This window comes from Carcharodon carcharias, chromosome 33 (assembly GCF_017639515.1).
Source record: "Carcharodon carcharias isolate sCarCar2 chromosome 33, sCarCar2.pri, whole genome shotgun sequence".
NCBI lineage: Eukaryota > Metazoa > Chordata > Chondrichthyes > Lamniformes > Lamnidae > Carcharodon > Carcharodon carcharias.
Genome location: NC_054499.1, coordinates 19,090,049 through 19,110,153, shown reverse-complemented (window position 1 = coordinate 19,110,153; position 20,105 = coordinate 19,090,049).

Genomic DNA, 20,105 nt, shown 5'->3' with positions numbered 1-20,105 from the left:
GCAAATTTCATTCCATCTCACAATCTTGAATTTCTGCAGCTTACAGCTATAGGTTAATTTGTATAATCAGTCCCAGCTGAGAAATTGAGGAGAATAAAGGTGAAACATAGACGGCGAAATATAGTTGAGTTCTTATATTTTCTACCTTTCCCTGTTCCACAGTTGTTTCACTGCTAATGTAGAAATTAAAATGGTCACTATTATTATTCAGCTCATTATCATGATTCCATATTCCACCAATTAAATTGCATAAGGCCCTACTTAATCAGCTGCTGAGACTGGAGATGAGCACATCTGCAGTTCGACGTAGTCAAAAGTAATTCATTGCGATTCCAGGAACAGAGAAAACGAAATATGGTAATTAAAGTCCAGAGCCAGCAAGGCAAGTATTTAATGTTTCTGTGCGGGGAAAAGAAAGTGCAACAATAACGCTGCAAAGGTTACATATAATTGCTTTATTTGTGCAGTTTTACAGAAGCACTGAAATAATTAAGTTGGTGTTCAAAGTGTTTGAACTCAGGAAGATACATACGACCATGCAAGTTAGGAGCACGGTAGGCCACTCAGCCCCTCGAACCAACTCCGCCATTCAATACGATCATGGCTGATCTGAACGAACCCCAAATTCCAGACAAACACTGATAACGCTTCAGCCCCTTGTTATTCAAGAATCCCTCTGTTTCCAATTTTAAAATATTTGAAGACTCTCCATCCATCGCTCTTTGAGGAAAAGAGCTCCAAAGACTCGCAATTTAAAAAAAAAAAATCTCCTTATCTCTGTCTTAAATGAACGACCCTTTTTTTTTTAAAAAAGTGACCGCGTGTTCTAGATTCTCCAACGGGAGGAAACATCCACTCCACATCCACCCTCTGAAGGCAACTCAGGATCTAAAATGCATCAATCTTAATCTTCTAAATTGCAGTTAGTACAAACCTAACCTGTCCAACCTTTCCTCATAAGGCAGCGCGGTCATTCCTGGCTACTCCGAACAATGGTAGCCGTGGTTTATCGCATTCACCTAACTCTCAACCTATTTCTTCACCTACCCAGATCGGGCATTTAGGCACTTACATCCTCTCAAAAAGCTAACTCATACACAGAGTAATTAAGTCCAGAAATGTCCCATACTTTCATGGCTCAGATGTAAGTAATATTTATTTTTCTGTTAAATGCTATGGCATTGGTCTTCATATCAGAAGCATTCGAAGCAATGTTGCAAAAAAAACTATGTAATCATTGTGTTGAGCTGTGATCTGTCAGTTATCACCACAATCTCTCAGAATGGTTATATTGGTTTTCATTCGTACATCAGATATTCATCAGAACGGTGCCAGGCATAGAAGTGTTAAATTATAAGGCCACAGGAAATGTTTTTACGCCCATGACCCTGGAGAATTAAGAATTAAACTAATACAGGTATTTAATTCCATGCTTTTATGCGGGAGAAAGAGATAGCTATGAATAATCCAATTGGAGTGAGGTACCAGAACAATGGGGCCTAAATTTAAGATTAAATATGGAGCGATCAGTTGTAATTTCATGGAAGATCTAATCATACATTGCATTGTGGGAATCCGAAGCTATATGAATTGCAATTTTGAAAATTGAGATTGCTACTTTTCTTTTTCGAGTTAAACTTATTAAAATTTACAAAAACATTGATGGAAAATAAAATAGAAATCAGCGATGATCTACATGAATGGAGCAACGGCCCCAACAATGTGAAATGCTTTTTTTTGATCCGAGGTTTACAAATGTCTGTGTAGTTTGTGCCTGATTTGGAGATTAGTCCTTTGCCGTAGTCATACTAACAACAATTTTTATTTACTTTGATCACGTTTCATCTCATCCGTTGCTTTGCCTTTTTGCCAAATAACTAATGATTACTATGTTTGCACATCTGTCTCCCAGACATCCTCCCACAGATGAAATAATGAGATTTGATCACTCAATGCAAATTTAAGGAGCACATTTCTTGTCAAAATTGGGTGTTGAGAAAAGAGTTGATAAACTATCAAACAATCTGTTCTGTTATTTCACTGGAGGCACAGCAAACCCACGTTTCTGCGCTCTGCCTGGTCCTAAATGTTCATATTTCCCTCTTCCTTCAAGTTAACATGGTGACAATTGCGATCTTGGCTCGGGGAAAATGTGGCCTTTCCAAATGTGTCACTCACTACCTGATGTCTATGGCAGCGGCTGATCTACTGGTCATTATCTTCGAGATGATATTAAGGTAAATTCCTATTGCGTATCGGAAAAGATTTCTTATTCTGAAATCCGTTCCACTATGTAACATCCATGCTATTCTGCTTTATGCTGCCACAGACTGCTCTGTCTGGTTCACAGTCACTTTAATCTTTGATCGATTCATAGCTATTTGTTCCCAAAAGCTAAAAACTAAACATTGTACTGAGAAAATGGTGAATGTGGTTTTAGGATCTGTGACTGTGTTGAGCTGTTTGAAGAACATTTTCTGATGTTTTCTCTATTCAAGTTGGTACTGGCTATCTAACAGTCCCTGGATTTGCAGCATGACATATGATGTACTACGTTCAAAGCCTGGGCTATCGTTGAATTGATTCATTTTAATATAACGCCATTTATTCCATTTCTTTTGATTCTACTGTTCAATGCTTTGATGGTCAGAAATATTTTAATAGCCAGCAGGGCGTGCAGGAGGCTCCGAGGTCAGACCACTGGGAAGACGCCAAGTGACCCAGAGATGGGGAGCTGAAGGAAATCCATGACTGTGCTGATTGTTATATCGGGGAATTTGTTAATCTTATGGGTGGTGTTTATTCTTTATCCCATATTGAGGCGATTTGATTACTTGGATTATTCACTTTCTCTGCCAACATTTGCAGTGTAAATCGGCTTTATGTTCCAGCTTTTGATTTGCTGCACAAACACTTTTATTTATGCAGTGACTCAGAGGAACTTCCGAGAATAGATTAGGAATGGCGTGAAATATCCCTTCACAATGTTGGTCAAATTAATTCGATGAGAATTCCTGAAACATGTCACCATTAATCCGGACATTTTTGACAACTTCTGTGAAATTATCTTTTCAGTTCAGCTCCTTTTCTGAAAATGTCCACAATATCTCCAAATCTTAACAGTAACTTACGTTTTAGTTCAGGACATTTAAAACATATGTTCTCAAAGTATAAGGCCAAGGTTTAAATTAGCTCACCATGCTTTAAATTGATCATTTTCGAAAGGGGACAAATGGCTCAACACAGCGTAAAGTGGCTGTCCAGGTATACTTTGGCAATAAATAATGTTGATGTTCTTCACAACATCAACGCATTGGTTCACAATGTTCCTGCTCCTCGGGGTGGTTATTTCAGAATTAGAGAATGGTCACAGCACAGCGAAGGCCATTTGGCCTGGGGTTTCTGGGGTGACTCTCCGGAGAAGCAATTTCTGAATGCCATTCACAAAGCTTCCTCCGTAGCCCTGTAGATTATGCCTTTCCAGATAATAATCATTTTCCCTTTTGAATGTCTCGGTTGAATCTTCCACCCCCACACTCGGAGACAGTGCATTCCACTCGCTGCGCGGAAACGTTTCTTTTGCCAAATTACTGAAATCTCTGCCATCGTGTTTTCAATTCTGCCACTTATGGGGGCAACGTTTTCTTATCTGCTCTGCCCAAAGCCCTCATGATTTTTTAAACCTTTACCAAATCTCTTCTCATCCTTTGCTTCTCCAAGGACAATAGCTCCAACCTCTCCCACATGTCCACCTCAACATTGGAATCATGTTCGTGAATCTTTTCTGCACTTTCTCTAATGCTGTCACATCGGCGCTAAATTGTGATGTCCAGACCTAGACAATACTCCAATGGAGGCCGAGCCATTTTTCTATAAATGTTTAACATAAGCACTTTGCTTTTTCATTCTTTGTCCCTATAAATCAAGGAAAGGATGTCATATGTTTCATTAACTCGGCTCAAGGTGTTCTGCCACATTCAATGACTTATGCACAAATACACCTAGGTCCCTCTGCTCGTGCACTCCCTTTCGAATTGTGTCCTTTATTTTACATTGCCTCTCTGCGTGATTCCTACCAGAAGGGCACGCTTCACACATCTTATTACTTGAGTGTTGAGAGGATTCCCTGATCTCTGCTTGTTTTTGAGGGTTTGGAGGAGGGGGGTGTTGTTGGGATATACTTTCTGAAAATACTAAAGGATATCATGAGAAAGGACAAAGCTGCAAGACGACTTTTATTTATGCTTATCTTCATGACATCACCTGGTCAGATGGCCAAATGTATTTAATGTTCTTGATCTGGTGATACCAAAGGCAGCAAACACTGAGGCATTAGCTCCTATTGAGAGCCACATTGGAACTACAACACAGGAGCCCAATTTGTTTTGACACTGGGGGCTGTAGTTCAGCTGAAATAATTCCATGGACGTAGCTAGTGAACAAGTCGTATTGAAGGTGTCAATGGCACTCTTCAGCGTGTGAACCTGGAATAGTTGCTCTATATATAGCCTGTAATTTATACCGATTTACTTAGGGCTGCTTCTAGCAGGCATTGAGCCTGTTCAGCTTGGCAGCCATTGTAATTAGCTAGAGTGTTAATTTGGTCCTGGACCCTCGGCAGCACCTGTACCCCATGCACCACCAATTCTGGGCACCCACCGACCACCCACCACAACACTCCCACCTAATAGCCTCTGCTCAGCATCTGTTGCTCCTGTTCTAATAAATATACCTCCTTCCCCCCATACCCTTCCTCTGATCATTGAAACCTCAGCATTCCAGATGTCAGAGCAGTGATGGCAGTCAATGGCAGCCTTTTGGCTGAGCCGAACTGGCCTCTGGTTGTTGGTGCTGTGAACAGAGCCGGGGATCTGAGGGGTGAGTGTTGAGCAGAGGTGGATGGAACGAGGACAATGGGGGCATAGATAAGAGAGGGAAGCTTTGGTTATGGAGCCAGCAGTGGCAAAGTAGGTGAGCCATGTTTGCCTAGGGGTTTGAGGTAGAGGACCAGGAAGGTGCTGGGATTAAAAGTTGGATCAATGAAACCCTGAAGCTCACATTCCCAAATTCACAGATTTATTACAGCGAACAATCAGGCCATTCCGCCCGTCATGCCTGTGCTCTCAGGATGTGGAAAACACTTGGAAACAATGTAGAACATTTAGCTGTCTTTGAACTGAAGGCAGACCTGAGGGAGCAAAACTCCAGATTGTAACACTTTAGGCTGAGCAAACTTCGCTGGAATTGCACCACCCACTGGACCTTCCAGGTTAGCTGGCTGATTAATCCCTGCTTTTGGTTGGAGAGCAATTGTTCGCTGCACATTAACAAGGAAGCAAGACAGTAACTTAAAATGCATTCAGCAAGAATGCCTTAACTTTGTTCCTGACAGGAAATCAAAGTCAAGGGACTAAATTCAAAGCTTTGAGATCAAGACCATTTCCCGCTTTGCGGTGTGTATTATGGGGCGTGATGATGTCTGGTGGAGTTTACGAAGTCAACACGCCTGTTTCTGCTAATATGTACGCGGGCGGGTCAAAAAAGTCGGGAACCTCCCCGTGTTAGATAAATATCAATTTAAAAGGCAATTGAACTAATTAACTACCCATCTCACTGCAATAATACCGTCATCAGGGAATAATATGCCTTCAAGGGAGATTTACGACAGGTGGGCAATTCGGTTTTGTGAGGGTACGTTTGTTTGGGCGGGTTTTAAATGCGCAGCTTTGCAGTTTAAATTCTGCTGACTGCAGGGACTGCTCATATGAGTGGACAGAGAAGCCTTTTGAATATCTTTTAGGAGAGAAACTCTCCTCTGATAAATCGGGCCTGTTTTATGGAACAAGTTTTCTGCCCATCACCGAGGGCTGAGGACTAATACGTGCTTGAGACAGGTAGGGCTTGTTGCCTCAGTTGGAGACACAACCTCCAGTGAGGAGGAGATAAGGATTAGAAGGAGGTGCAGGAGAAGGGTGCGAGGAAGAAGGGAACACTGCGAGGCTCAGGGTGCTGTCCTTCCTCAGGACGAGGGCAGAGCAGCACTGTTAAAAGTCGAAGGGAAGGTGGAATGTGTTAGAGGAGGACATCATATCCAATAACAGTGGAGACATGAAAATTTGTTTTAATTAATGAGAAAATGAGTGAAATAAATTCTTGTAATCATGGACTTGCGGAAGCCAGTTCGTGCAAAATATGCTAACAGACTGTTAACTAAAATGGAAGACAAATTTCATGTGCTTGGCTGAAGAATAAAATGCAGAGAACAGAAATAATGGACGAGCATTGTTAATAAACATATTAAGTACTTCAGGCACTTGCAGCAGTGAGGGGGAAAGAGTTAATGAAGAGGAGACATATCGGACCTAAAACGTAAGCTCTGTTTTTCTCTCGACAGATCCTGCCCAGACCTCTTAGGTTTTTTGCAGCACTCTCCATTTTAATTCAGGTTCCCAATATTTTGCTTTTATTGTAACATATTTAACCTTTTAACGCAACAATCTTTGACCAGAAGCTGAAAAGGACAGCCATGTGGCAGGAATACCACAATAAAAACAAAAGGGAACTCGAGGAAAGGGAGGGCATAAGTCCCGTGACATAATGGAAGCCTACGCGAATGAATGGGCCGAATTTGTGGTGCAAGGCAGCATTGAGTGTAAATAGGGCAGGTAAAAAAAACAAGTTAATCAGAGGGAATTGTGGGTGACAGGAGCAGGATAATTACCAGCACCCAGGTCTAAAGAAATGGAAGAAAATGGTTAAAAGAGGGTTCCAGAAGCCTAGAAGATTGTAAGGTGCCTAACATAGAGCTGAGGTTTGGTGGAGCTTGAGAATCTTGAGAGCAATATAGCAGGCCGTGGGCATAGAAAGTGGAATGGAACTGGGTGGACAATTAAAGTCACAAGAATCTCATGTTCATGATTAAGAACATATGGACATACAAAATGGAGATAATCTCGAACTTGCACAGCATTCAATATGATCTTAACTGACCTTCTATCTCAACGGAAATTTCATGCACGCTCACCATCACTTTTGATTCCCTGAGAGATTAATTCCTCGGTTCTCAGTCTTTAATGGGCTCATTGCTGGAGCATCCACTGCCCCTTGTGATTGACCAAGTTTAATATTCACAATCCTATGAGTAGAGAACTTGCTCTTCATTACAGAATTCATTGATCAACGGCTTATGGTGTGGTTGTTCCCCCACCACCCTCCCCCACACCCGCCCCCTTCCCCCCGCGCCCCCCCCCCACCTCCCCCCCCGACCACCCCCAGCCCCTCCGTTCAGAACTCACTATACTGGGTAAAGAACTTCTCAATATCTTCAAGTAGGGTAACCCCTTACAAGTGTTAAATATTTCAATGATACCACCATAATTCTTCTAGGCACCCGGCAGCATAGGCCAGATTTACTCAGACCATCGTCATAGGAAAACATTCCCTTTCCAGGAACCCAAATCCTTACTCTAACCTCTCCAATGTAAGTATATCCTGCCATACACATGGAGAGCAAAACTGCATTCAACACTCCAGATGTGTCTCAGTAAAGCATTATACACTAGTAGGATCACTTCATTATTCTTGTGTTACAACCCCAATAAAAACTAACATGGAAGTGCAGCATGCAATTAGGAAGGTGATTTGTATGTTGGCTTTAATGGAATATGATTTGAGTATGGGTAAAGAAGTGTGGCTGTATTTATATCCAGCCTTGGTGAGAATGCAGCTGGAGTATTGTGTATGGTTTTGGTTCACTTGCCACAGTGAAAGTGCACCTAAAATTACCCAGAATGATTTTTTGGATGCTGGAGAGTCCTCTGAGTAGTCTAAGTCTGTATTCACTGAAGTTTCAAAGAATGAGAGATGACCTCATTGGAACCTACAAAGCTTATAGGGTTCTACACGGTAGATGCAGGAAGGATGTTTCCCCTGGCTGGAGTGTCTAGAACCACGGGACACACTCTCAGAAGAGGAGTTATACCATTTAGGACTGAGATGAGGGGGAGTTTCTTCGCTCAGAGGGAAGTGGATCTTTGGAATTCGCTGCGCCTTAGGGCTGTGGAGGCTAAGTCATTGAGCATGCTCAGCACTGACATTGATAGATTTTTGCATAGTAAAAAACTTCAAGGGATATGACGATATTGCAGGAAAATGACGTTGAAATAGAAGATCAGCTAATATCTCATTGCATGGCAGAGCGAGGTTGAAGGGCTTAATGACCTCCTGCTGCTCCTATTTTTTATATTCTTAGGTTAAGATGGTCTGGTTACAATAGTGTCAATACTAATGGATGCAAGAGAGGGCCGTGCCGCCAAATAGGGTAATTTCAGTCGTATGGTGAGATGATGGGCGGTTTTCCTCCAGGATTCAAAGAGAGTACGGAGATTGGAAAGTATGAGGACATGGAAGGATTTAAGCTTAAGGACTCAGTAATCAAATTGAAGGCATTGGGAGTTTTAGAAGAAATGTACTTCAGTGGTTACGTGGATAAGTGGCAAGTGGTTCTTACCGAGGTCCTGAAATGAGCAGCACAGTTTTGGCACAATTGGTACCATTAGGAGTTGGGGATTGTGAAATAAGCTGCAGTTAGAAAACCGACTCTGTGTTGCAGGCCGCTGGGGCAGAAGCACCTCTTTCAAGCTGTGAAATTCCTTCTTATCTCAGTTGTAAATGAGTGCCCCGTTATTCTGTAACTATGGACCCTAGTTCGAGACTCCTCCACGAGTGGAAACATCTTCTCAATATCTACTCTGTCAAACACCCCCAGAATCTTGTACATTTCAATAAAATCACCCCTCATTCTTCTAAAGTCTAATGAATGAAGACATAACGTGTTTAGCCCTTGTGATGTAAGTGCATAGTTTAAACTTCCTAACATTTCTGTCGATGTCAGGATGACTCGCCTGTACTTCCCTTTCATTTTCCCCGCCCCTTATTCTTGAATAGCGGTATTACATTTGCTAACGTCAAATCCGCTGAGATTCTATGGGGAATTTTGCAGAATCATAGCCATTGACTCAATTAACCCATATTTATAATGTGTTTTACAACTCAAGGAATTAGACACTGAGGCCGTGGGCATTTTCTGGCTTATAATTCATTCATTCGGAAGCTAGATTTTAAAGTGGCCATTATTTCTCTTAATACCAGATTTCTTTATAGAATGCAACATTCCTATATCGGCCTCCCTCCAAGCAATATTTCTTTATAGTCCCCATTGAGATTATTGCCCCTTTGCACACTAAATGAAACTAACAAAAGGAGCGGGGAGTGGTTGGGATGGCGGTCAACATCACCTCATAGGGCACTTGTAATTAAAAGAAAAAACGTGAAAGGAAAGTTGATTAACTGAACCAAAGTATTACTTCTAGCGGTGATGATGCACCCCAAACCCTGTGATGCCCATCGATTGCAGAAGGCTTGCAGTGTACTGATGGACAGCGTGTGCTCACACTCCAGGGCCATAAACATAGGGGCGGCAGAGAGGTAGACAGTCAGGCTGGACAAGCCCCTCGACCGCCCGCTGCCTGGATCTGTTGATGGCCACAATGGCCAGGTCCAGGAGCCGGCTTACATAGAGGTGCCTCCCTCCCTGCACCACTCCAAACTAGGTGATCAGCATAGTGGGTCTGAACCACAATCAGCACTTAAGCAACAGTTCCTTCCATTAATGAAAAAGGGGCTCAAACCTCGGGGAATCAACGTACAGGTGGAGCACAGACTCCCATTGGCTGCAGAAAACACACGAGAGGGAGTCTGTGATTTGCCTTAATCTATGATTACATGTATTGTTGCATGCAACACCCTCCACGCAAGGTCCCTGATGGAAAAAGGGAGGAGTATTTTTGTTGCTTTTAAAGTTAAACAAAATCAATAAATTAAACTAAAAACCAATAAATCAGAGGGGTGACAGCCCTTTCACAAAAACGTGAAAGGTAACTTACAAAAGTAAATAAAATTGTATTTTCTGGGGCGATCCGTGTTGCCTTCCAATCGCAGAAGGCCTCTCATATACCTTTGGACACAGCATGCTCCGTCTCCAGGGCCACCGAACGCGACTGTAGACTCAGTAGAGGGCAATATTTCTTTATATGCGGTCAAGATACTTAATCAATCAATACAATTCACCTGAGCGTATTCAACTTTGATAATACAAATCACATGCCATTAACAATAGTCCCTCATTTTTCTCCAGTACTTTTTTATCTGGGGATATTAAATGCCTTAAATTCTTTGGTTATCTTTATTTCTGGTTATGTAATTTATGTTTTCCACCATGAAGGAAGTCAGATCGTTTTATTGTTTCTTCCAATTTCTCTTTCCCTGTTATATTTTCTACTGTCCGAGCCCATAAGGAATCATTATTTACTTAAGCTACTTCTCTTCGTACACTTTTAAGAACTCTTATAATCTGTGTTCATAAACCCGACTTGAATCATCTGTTTTCCCCTTTATATCAAATTTTGCACTGCCTTTTGTTGTTTTCTAAAGCATTCTCCATTCCTTGGCTTAATCATATTCTTTGTATCAAGTCTCATCTTTTAAGCTAATACTATTCTTTACTTCACTAGTAAGCCCTGGATCCATCATTCTTGTTAAGTTTTTTTTTAGCAGAATATTTTTTAGAGATCACTTTTAACTGTTTCTTTAAATGTGCTGCGACCATTTATCTAGTCATAGCTTTTAGCCTATTTACCATACGGCCTTAGCCAGCTCTCCTTGCATATCTATGCAATTGTTTTAATTTCAACATTTCTACTTGTGATCTTCCACATTAAGAAAAATAAACCAATTATTAAATATACACTCAGCAGCTACTCACTGTTATGGCACAGCGGATGATAAATTCTGAGCTGTTCAGATGCCAGAGGTAAACTTGAAATAGTTGCCACAACTGTTTTGCAAATTGTATTGTTATTTTGAGATGCGTGCCTTGAATTTAATAGTAACAAGACCTCCGAGCCTTAGAGGTTTTTACAGAACTAAACAATTATTAATTGAAGCAAAGATCTTAAGCCCATGCATAGGTCTACAAGTTATTCATATGATAACTCCCAGCTTCCCTAGTTAACCCGACTCCCAGTTATACCCCGTTAAGGCGACAGTAAAACATTTAAAAAATTCAACAGACCCAAGCAAATTACCCAATGCCCTAATCAGTGACATTGAAAATGAATTCCCTTAGCTTCAGTTCCTGGAGACAGCAGATTGGTACATAGGGGCTGGACGCTTTTCACACTTGCTAGATTTCAGAATGCCTTCTTCTTACACATAATCTCATCTCCTTAATAGAAGGGTCCTCTCTTTTTAATGTAACACTCATTGTCCTAATGTTTTTTGCAACTGTACTTTTTCCATAATATACATGTTTCATAGCACTCATACAATCAGTAATCTTTGGGAAAAATAAACACACCTTTTGGCTTAGCCTCTGTTGGCTAGGCATAACACCTTACCATCTCTTGCAAATTCACTACGCGGGTTTATCCAAAATTGCAAATATTCCTCGTGCCCCCCATTCTAAAACTTCAAACATTTTTACGTTTCGAGCATTTCAAACCTAGTTTCTATTCTGTTACAGCAAAGCACACAGATTAGCTGGCCGCAATTCAATCACCACGCCACCCGCCACGCACAACAACACACCCACCCCACCCCCCACCCCGCACCCACCACACACACACACACACACCAATACTCAGCAACTAATCCAAACCCCACTATTAATCTACCTTTACAATAAATTGCAACAATATTATGAAAATTATATTTTCACAACGCTGAGCAATTAGTCCCTTACCTTGAGGTGAGGTAATTTTATTTCCAAGTAGGTTAGCTTACTTTTTTTACTTTGTCTCCTGCACTCCTTGCGTGCTCTCTCTTCCTTTATAAATAACATAGATAAACATTGAAGGGTGCAGCACTGATCCCTGTGCTGCTCCCCTAATTAAAGCCTGCCAGCCCTAAAATGGCCCTTTTTCTATCTTCTCTGCGCCCTGTTCGCTCACCAATCCTCTACTCATGCTAATATGCTGCCCCTACCGGTAGTTGGAGCCGCAATGTGCCTCATCGGATCTGACCTGCTTTTGTGCTGACTCAGCACATTGTTATCTGGCAGTGGAGCCTGGAAAACTTTGCCAAAAAAATGAATCTTCGCCCAGCGCCTAAATTCAGTAAGGATTGAGTTGAGAGATCTTTCAAAAAAATGGCTACAAAGCAATTGTGGCCAAAGGAAACATGGACTATTATTTTGTAGAGCACTTTTGTGGAGAAAAAAATGGATATTTATTCTGATCATTCGAAAAAGTCCAAACTCAGATAATGAAACTGTTAAAGCTCTGGTCGTTCATGGTTATGGGGCTTGGCCCAGAAGCACATCAATTAAAATTTCAGACTTTAAAACAATGTGGCGGGGCAAGGGCTGTCTGGACAGGTCTTGGATCGTTAAAAATGTGTCACGAAATGACAGCTACAGCAAAGAAGGGGGCAATGCAGTCAATCATGTTTCTCAGCCTCTTTGGTAGATCTATCCGATTTATACATGAACATACAATTTCACAATAATCCGGTATTTCCTTTCTTTCAAGTGTTCATTCAATTCCCCTTTGAAAATTAATTATGAATGTGCATCCACCGTCCATTCTGAGAAAGCATTCCAAAACATTTCTCAAAGCATAATCATGTTCCACAGTAATAACTCCACTTCATTTGCTGATCACCTGTGGCCTCTGTTTCCCCATCCTTTTGATATCAGAAATAATTTCTCAGATATATTATAGCTTTTAATGTTTTGAGCATCTCTATAAAACCTCGTATCAACTTGATTTTCTATGACAATAATGATCCTCATTATTTGTATTCACCTGGAGTCGTCCACTTTTGCATTAATTGTTGAAAACCTCTATGGACCTTCGCTGGGGCCCTGACATCCTCAGAAATTGTGTTACTCAGAATTGGACAGAGTACTCGACCTCAGTCCTAACCTGTTAAACAGTTTTGTGTTTTCTTCTCTATTCCTCTATTGAGAAAACCAATGACTGTACTTCTTGCAGTCCTCATATTACCTTGCCCTGCCACCTTCCAAGGTGTGAGTGTGTGTATCAACATGTAAGCTACTGTATCAACCGACACTCTCTTTATACGTAACCCATCTGGTTCCAATTGCTTCTCTCCGCTTTTCCTATTAAGTTGTATGATTTCACGCTGTTCTGTGATAAATAGCATGTTCCATGCATTTGACTATTTCACCAGTCTATGTCATCCTATCGTCTGTTTGTATCCTCCTCATTATTTGCTTCACTTCCAATTTTAATGCCAATTGTAACCTTTTAGATTAGGCTCTTTATGCCCAAATGCAAGAACTTGTGCATAGCCATTCGAAGGCAACTGAGCATCTGATGGTACACCTTGTTTTCTGGATTGCAACTCCAACACAGAGGAGCCTGGTCCACTTGCCACTGGCCTTCTCCCGTGCCCCGAAGGTCAGGCAAACCCTCCTGATGGCACTGATGTTGCTGCTCTCTCCCAGTCTGAATTTGAAACTCCCTTCCTCTCTGTTCTTCCTCCCTACTCCTCCTCCTACACTTCAATGGTGGCTCTGAAGTCTGGGTGAATGAGGCCTCTGCCATTATCCAATGCGCTTTACTAAACAGCTCCCGCAACTGTGCCCACACCTCTGGTTATTCGGTACAATGCCCTTCCCAATTGGCATTCTGACAGCACGCCCCTGCAATGCCTGCCCTTTTTCTACCTATCTTGCGTCTTATTGTCCGTGCCTGCACTGTTTCACTCTTCCAAAAATACAGTGCTGGCTCCCATGATTGTTTTTTGGAGAAAACTAGCATTATGCTCTCGCGTGTCTTCACACTTTCCACTTGTGAGGCTTTGGAACTCGGTAGCTCCCGTTCAAACTTTGTAAGTTTAAAGCAAAAAATGTAAATTTGCTATAATTGGCTTAAATTTGCTATAATTGGCATCTGTGCTCAAATACCTCACCTCTATATCAAAAGTTCTCAGGAACATCTGGCAGTGTCATGAATGTGCCTGGCTTTACCCTGGCGTTCTCTGTTCCAATATACTCCCATCCCCTTCTCAAGTCGCAGCCCATCCGCAAATGCTCAGGGGAATTCAGCCCAAAATCAGGTCCAAAATTCATTGAATAACATAAATATTACAGTACAGAAGAGGGCCATTCGGCCTATCTTACCTGCCCCGGCTATCTTAATGAGCACTTCCCTTGGTGCCATTCTCCACTCCCACCTTCTCCCCGTAATCCTGCACATATCTTGTTTTCAGTTATCAGTCCAATTTCCTTTTGAATGCTTCGATTCAAATTGCATCTAGCACCCTCTCAGGCTGTGCATTCCATACCTGAAACACGAGTTGACTGAATGCATTTTTTTTTCCAATAACACTATTGTTTCTCTTGGCAATCACTTTAAATCATTTTCCTTTCATTCTTGATCCCTTCAGCCGTGGGAACAGTTTTATTCCCTATCTGCTCCGGTCAGACTCCTCATGGTTTTTAATACCTCTATCTAATTTCCATTCACCCTTATTTTCCCCAAGGGAAACCGTCCTAAGTTCTCCAATCTATTGTCATAACTGTAGTTCCTCATAACTGGAACCTTTCCCGTTAACACTTCCTCTGCTCTCTACAGTACTTCCCCATCATTTCTAAATTGTGGCATCCAGAACTGGTAGTAAAACTCTAAGCAGAGGCTGAACTATTGTCTTATACCTGTTCAACATAACCTCCTTACTCTTGTACACTATACCCCAATTAATAAACGATTATCTATGCTTTATCAGCCGCTACCCTGCCAACAGCCATGTCTTCTTCACATACATACCCTGGTCCCTGTGTCCCTGCGCATCATTTATACTTGTGCCCTTTTCTTTTTGCAATGTGTCTCCGTCTTCTTCCTTCAGAAATTTAATCAATTTACATTTTGCTGCACTGAACTTCACCTGCTACACATGTTTGCACATTCCACCCTTTTGATTACTTCCTTTAAATTTCTAAACAATCCACCTTACTGTTCAGGATGCTTCTTTTTTTTATATCAGCCACAAAATTTGAAATTTGTCCCTACACACCAAGATGTAGGTCTTGAATATTAATACCTACATCAGGAAATCAAGGGTCCCAGCAATGACCTCTGGGGCCGTTGCCACAACATTCCTGCTGCCAGAGAGAAACCTACTAACCATTGGGCTTAATTTCCTGTCTCCCAGCCATTTTCGTATCCATGTTGCTACTTTCCCTTTTATCGCATGAACCTTGATCACGTGTCTGTTGTGCGGTACTGTATCAAATACCTTTCGGAAGACCATATACACCACATCAACAGCATTGTTTCATGAAAACAAATTTCATATTTGTCTTTACAGCAAGGGAATTGATGGGCAAGAATAAGGAAGTCTTGTTCCAGTGCTGTAAAGCTTTGGTGAGAGCAGACCCGGGCTACTGTGCAGTTTTGTTCTCCTATCTATGGAATGATGAACTTGCCCTGGATGTATTACAGTGGAGGCTTAGAAGATTATTCCCAGGGATGGGAGGCTTGTCATTTTATGACAGATTAAGTAAATTGGACCCTTATTTCTTTCGCGCTTAGGAGGATAAGAGGTGTTCTCATTGAAAAAGACATGATTCTGAAAGTGCTGAACAGCGCAGACTCTGAGAGTTTGCTTCACCTTACTGGGGAATCTAGGACACCGGGGAAAAACCTCAGAAAAAAAAGGCCGATCATACAGTAGTGGGATGAGCCGAAATTTGATCATTCAGAGGTTCTGAATCTTTTGAATTCCTGCCTCAGAAGGTTCTGGACCTCCCAACGTTGAGTATAGAGAAGGCTAAGGCTGACATTTTTTTTTTTAAAAGCCTTGGTCAATCAACATCTCTGGGCACTGGGCACGAAAATATAAATCAGATAGAAATTAGTTCTAACAGTACTGAATGTCAGAACAGGCCGGAGGAGAGGAATATCCTATCCGTGCTCCTATTTATTTTGTTCTTATGGAAACGTGAGGTGTCTGTTCAGAGGCGCCTATACCTAAGAAGCACTCGGGCAGTTATCTATTTATTTATTTTGAAACCATGAAAGTTGTTAAGTTCGGTAATATTATCCAGTCCTGCAACTAGTGTTGCAGCGCAATGTCAGAGAAAGGAAAAAATGCCAGAGATGTTTCAACATTCGGAGCTGTTTCCACAAGCATGGCGCACGTTCAGTTGATTACAGAAAATTGAGGGTTGATATGGTCCAAATGAGTGAGGTGTTAGTCCATCCAATAGATTGAACAGAGAGAAATTTAATTCTCTATTGTGGAAATCAAAAACAAGGAAGATAGGTGTGCAATCGGAAATCGCTTATGAGAAATGACATCGGGAAACACTTTGCCACACGACAGTAGTGGGCATTCTTGGAATTTTCTCTCACAAAAGGGCGATGCTGTGTCAATTGGAGTTTTTCAGCGCGAGGTCAGTAGATTTGTGTCCGGTAACACTGACAAGCAACATGGAGCAACGGCGTGAAAATGTGGCAGACGTCTGAGCGAAATGAGAGTCGGAGCATTCCCGAAATGTGACTGATCTACCTCCAACCATCGACTTCCGACATTCCTGAGCCTAAAAGTGTGAAATATTATTGAAAATATCATTGTGAAAGTACGAACAATAACTCCATCCCCCACTGGAGCCCAATGAATACTGGGGGCGGGGGGAGGGGGCGTGCGGGGCAGGAATAGGGTTGGGGTAGATCACCACGGAGCTCTTGTTTTACACATGTCAAAATCCATCCCTATGTGACACAGGCCTCTAAATCTCCGTCAGAGTTGTACAAACAGAGAAGTGTATTTTGTGCAACCATCAAGGATGACATATTAATTTCAGTGGAAACATATTACTCCACAACCATGTCTAAAGACACATATTACAGGCGGAAATTTGCCTTATCCAGGTGTTGTTGGAAAGTACGAGGTTTTATCTTTCCAAATGCAAACAATGCCAATTCAAGGTTCAACCTATTATCCTACATCGAAACGGTGCAAACGTTTGAAAGAGTTTTTAAGGATTATTTTTTCATCCAGTCAGAGCAGGGACAGGAGTGATTATTAAATGTGGTACACGTGTTATATCTCAATCTCTGGAATACTTAGAATCAGAACAGCTGACATATCAATTTGGCTCATATTTGAGAAGCATACACCGTTACAGCAAATGTAATGTTCAAATAACTGGAAGTAATCTCGCCACCTCTGCTGTGTTAAGGTCCCACGGGAAGTTTCCCTCACTTATAAATAAATGTTTCCTCTGAGTCTCTCATTACATTGAGTCACTTAGAGCCTCGTTTCCAGCATCACTTTGTCGGCAAAATGAGAACTCCATTTCCCTCCTTCAATTTATGGATTTACCGCCAATTATACAGACAGTAATGGTTCACTATCCCATTATAGCTGCCTTTGCAATCCCCGGTAGGTTATTATATTCTGTCGCTAAAACTGTCAACCTCTGTTTATCTGTGCTACTGCTCTTATCTCAGTTGATGTTCATATTGAATGTTTCTTGAATTTAATTCAACAACAGTCAATCAATCAACTAATTTTTCGTTGCCTACATAGTTCTTTGAGCAAGTTATTAACATTGCGAAGGGTATTTAACCTCAATCAAAGGGCGCAGCTATTCGCTTCATTTAACACAATTCAAACTGGTGAAACTTTAATTTGAAATCCATGTGATATAGCATATTCATTTTCATGTTCCAATCCTTTTCAGCTGCCTTAGCCAGTACTGACCTTTCTGCTTATATCTTATGACCTAGCAATTGGCAGTATCTGGCACGCAATATATTTTCTTGCACCTTCACTGTGTTGCAAGTGAACACTTTCACTTCCATTAAGGGGAAATCATCTGTTTGCCGCTTAATACCAATAAAGTGTTATTCTATAGAAATTCACTTTTAATTTCCCTTCAGTCGCTTAAGGTTATAAATGTTTCTAATCACATTGACTTGTCCCCGTACACCTCGAAAATTGCCGTTACCATATACTTACCCAACTTACTGTGAGTATAGACATACTTTATGCCTCAACCACTGACCTTGAAATTGAATTCCATGGTCTTGGATCCATATTTGTAAAGGAGCTTATCCACTCGCTATTTCGAATATGTTACATTTAAATTGTGCCAATCACATTTTATTTTGAAATCCACATCAGTTGGGGAGGAATTCTAAGTAAAGCCTTATACACTTGCAGCATTGTTTCATTATTCTAGTATTCCAACCCCAATAAAACTGAACATTGAAATGCAGCAAGCAATTAGGTTGAACAATGGCATGTTCGCCTTTATTGCAAGAGGATTTGAGTGTGAATAAAGATGACTCACCGCATTTATTTAGAGCTTTGTTTGGAATGCAACTGGAGTTTTGTGTACAATGTTTGTCCCCTTGATAGCAATAGTGGAAGGGCACCTAAAATTTCCCAGACTGATTTTTGGAATGCTGGACTGTCCTATGAGGAGACATTGCAGAGTCTGAGCCTGTATTCTCTACAGTTTAGGAGAACGAGAGGTGACCTCACTGGAACATACAAAGTGTTTAAAGGGTTTGACAGGGTATATGCCGGGAGGATGGGGGGCCTAGTACCACGGGACACAGTCTGAGAAGAAAAGTTAGACTATTTAAGACTGGGATGAGGAGGAATTTCTTCACTCAGCGGGAAGTGAATCTTTGGAATTTCTGCCTCTGAGGGCTGTGGAGGCTAGGTCCTGAGTTTGTTCAGGACTGAAACCGATAAATTACTACATATTAAGAACATTGCGAGGTATCAAGATAGAGCAGGGACATGGCGGGGAAATAAAAGATCAGTCAATATCACATTGATTGGCAGAGAGAGGCTGAAGGGCTGAATGGCCTTCTGCTGCTCTTATTTTTTATGTGCTTAGGATAAGATGGCTTGGTTACAATGGTGTTAACAATAATGGAAGCAGGCGAGGGAAGTCCCACCAGATAGGGTAATTTCAATGGTAAGGAGGGATCAAGGGTAATTTTCCTGAACGTTTCCAAGAGAAGGTGGAGATTGGGAAATGTAAGGACATAGAAGGATCTACAGTTAAGGATACAGCATTTAAACAAAAGGCTTTGGGAAACTTAAAAGAAATGTTGATTAGTGACTATGTGAATGAGTGATGAGAGGGACTTTCCAAAGGCTTGAAATGGGCCAAATAGTTTTGAAGCTATTGACATAGTTGGAAGGTGAGCTTAATGGAATAAGCTACAGTAAGCAAAACGGCTCTGTGCTACAGGCCGCTATGGCAGAAGCAACTCTTTGGGTCAGTGGTCTTTTGCTTGGCACAGTTGAAGATCTGAAATTTTCCTTAGGAGCTAGTGTTTGAGTGCACTCATGAATTCAGGAGATTGGAATCACAGATTTCCATTGGCTGCAGGATGCACATGCGACCTGGGAGCTCGTGAATCACCTTAATCTATGATTACATGCTACTACTGCATGCAACATTCCCCACGCGAGGTCCCTGATTGATAAAGGGAGGGGTATTTCTTAATACTATGTTAAGTAAAATGAAATCAATACAATTATACTAAAAACCAATAAATTGGATGGGTGGCAGCCCCTAGCGGGGTACAGTAAGTAAAACAAAAACGTGAATGGAAACTTAGTAAATTAAATAAAATGTCAATTCTTGGGGTGATGATGCACCCCAGATCCCCAGTGGTACCCACCAATCACGGAAAGCCCTGAACGTACCTGTGGATACCACATGTTTGGTCTCCAGGGCCACCAGTCTCTTTCTATGCGGTCAAGATATTTCATCAATCAATAACATTCACCTGAGTATCCTTAACCTTGATAATATAAATCACATACCATAAGCAATAGTCCTTCAATTTTCTCCAAAACTTTTTATCTCGGTATATTAAATACCTTAAACTTAAGATATTTTGACCCTTGGTTACCTTAATTTCGAGTTCTGTAATTTTTGCCTTTCTTAGGGGGAAGAAATTAAATAAGAATTTATGGTAAGGGGGAACGTATTGAAAGGGAATGAATTACTTAAAATCTCCAAGCACATTCGTGGTTAAAGGTTA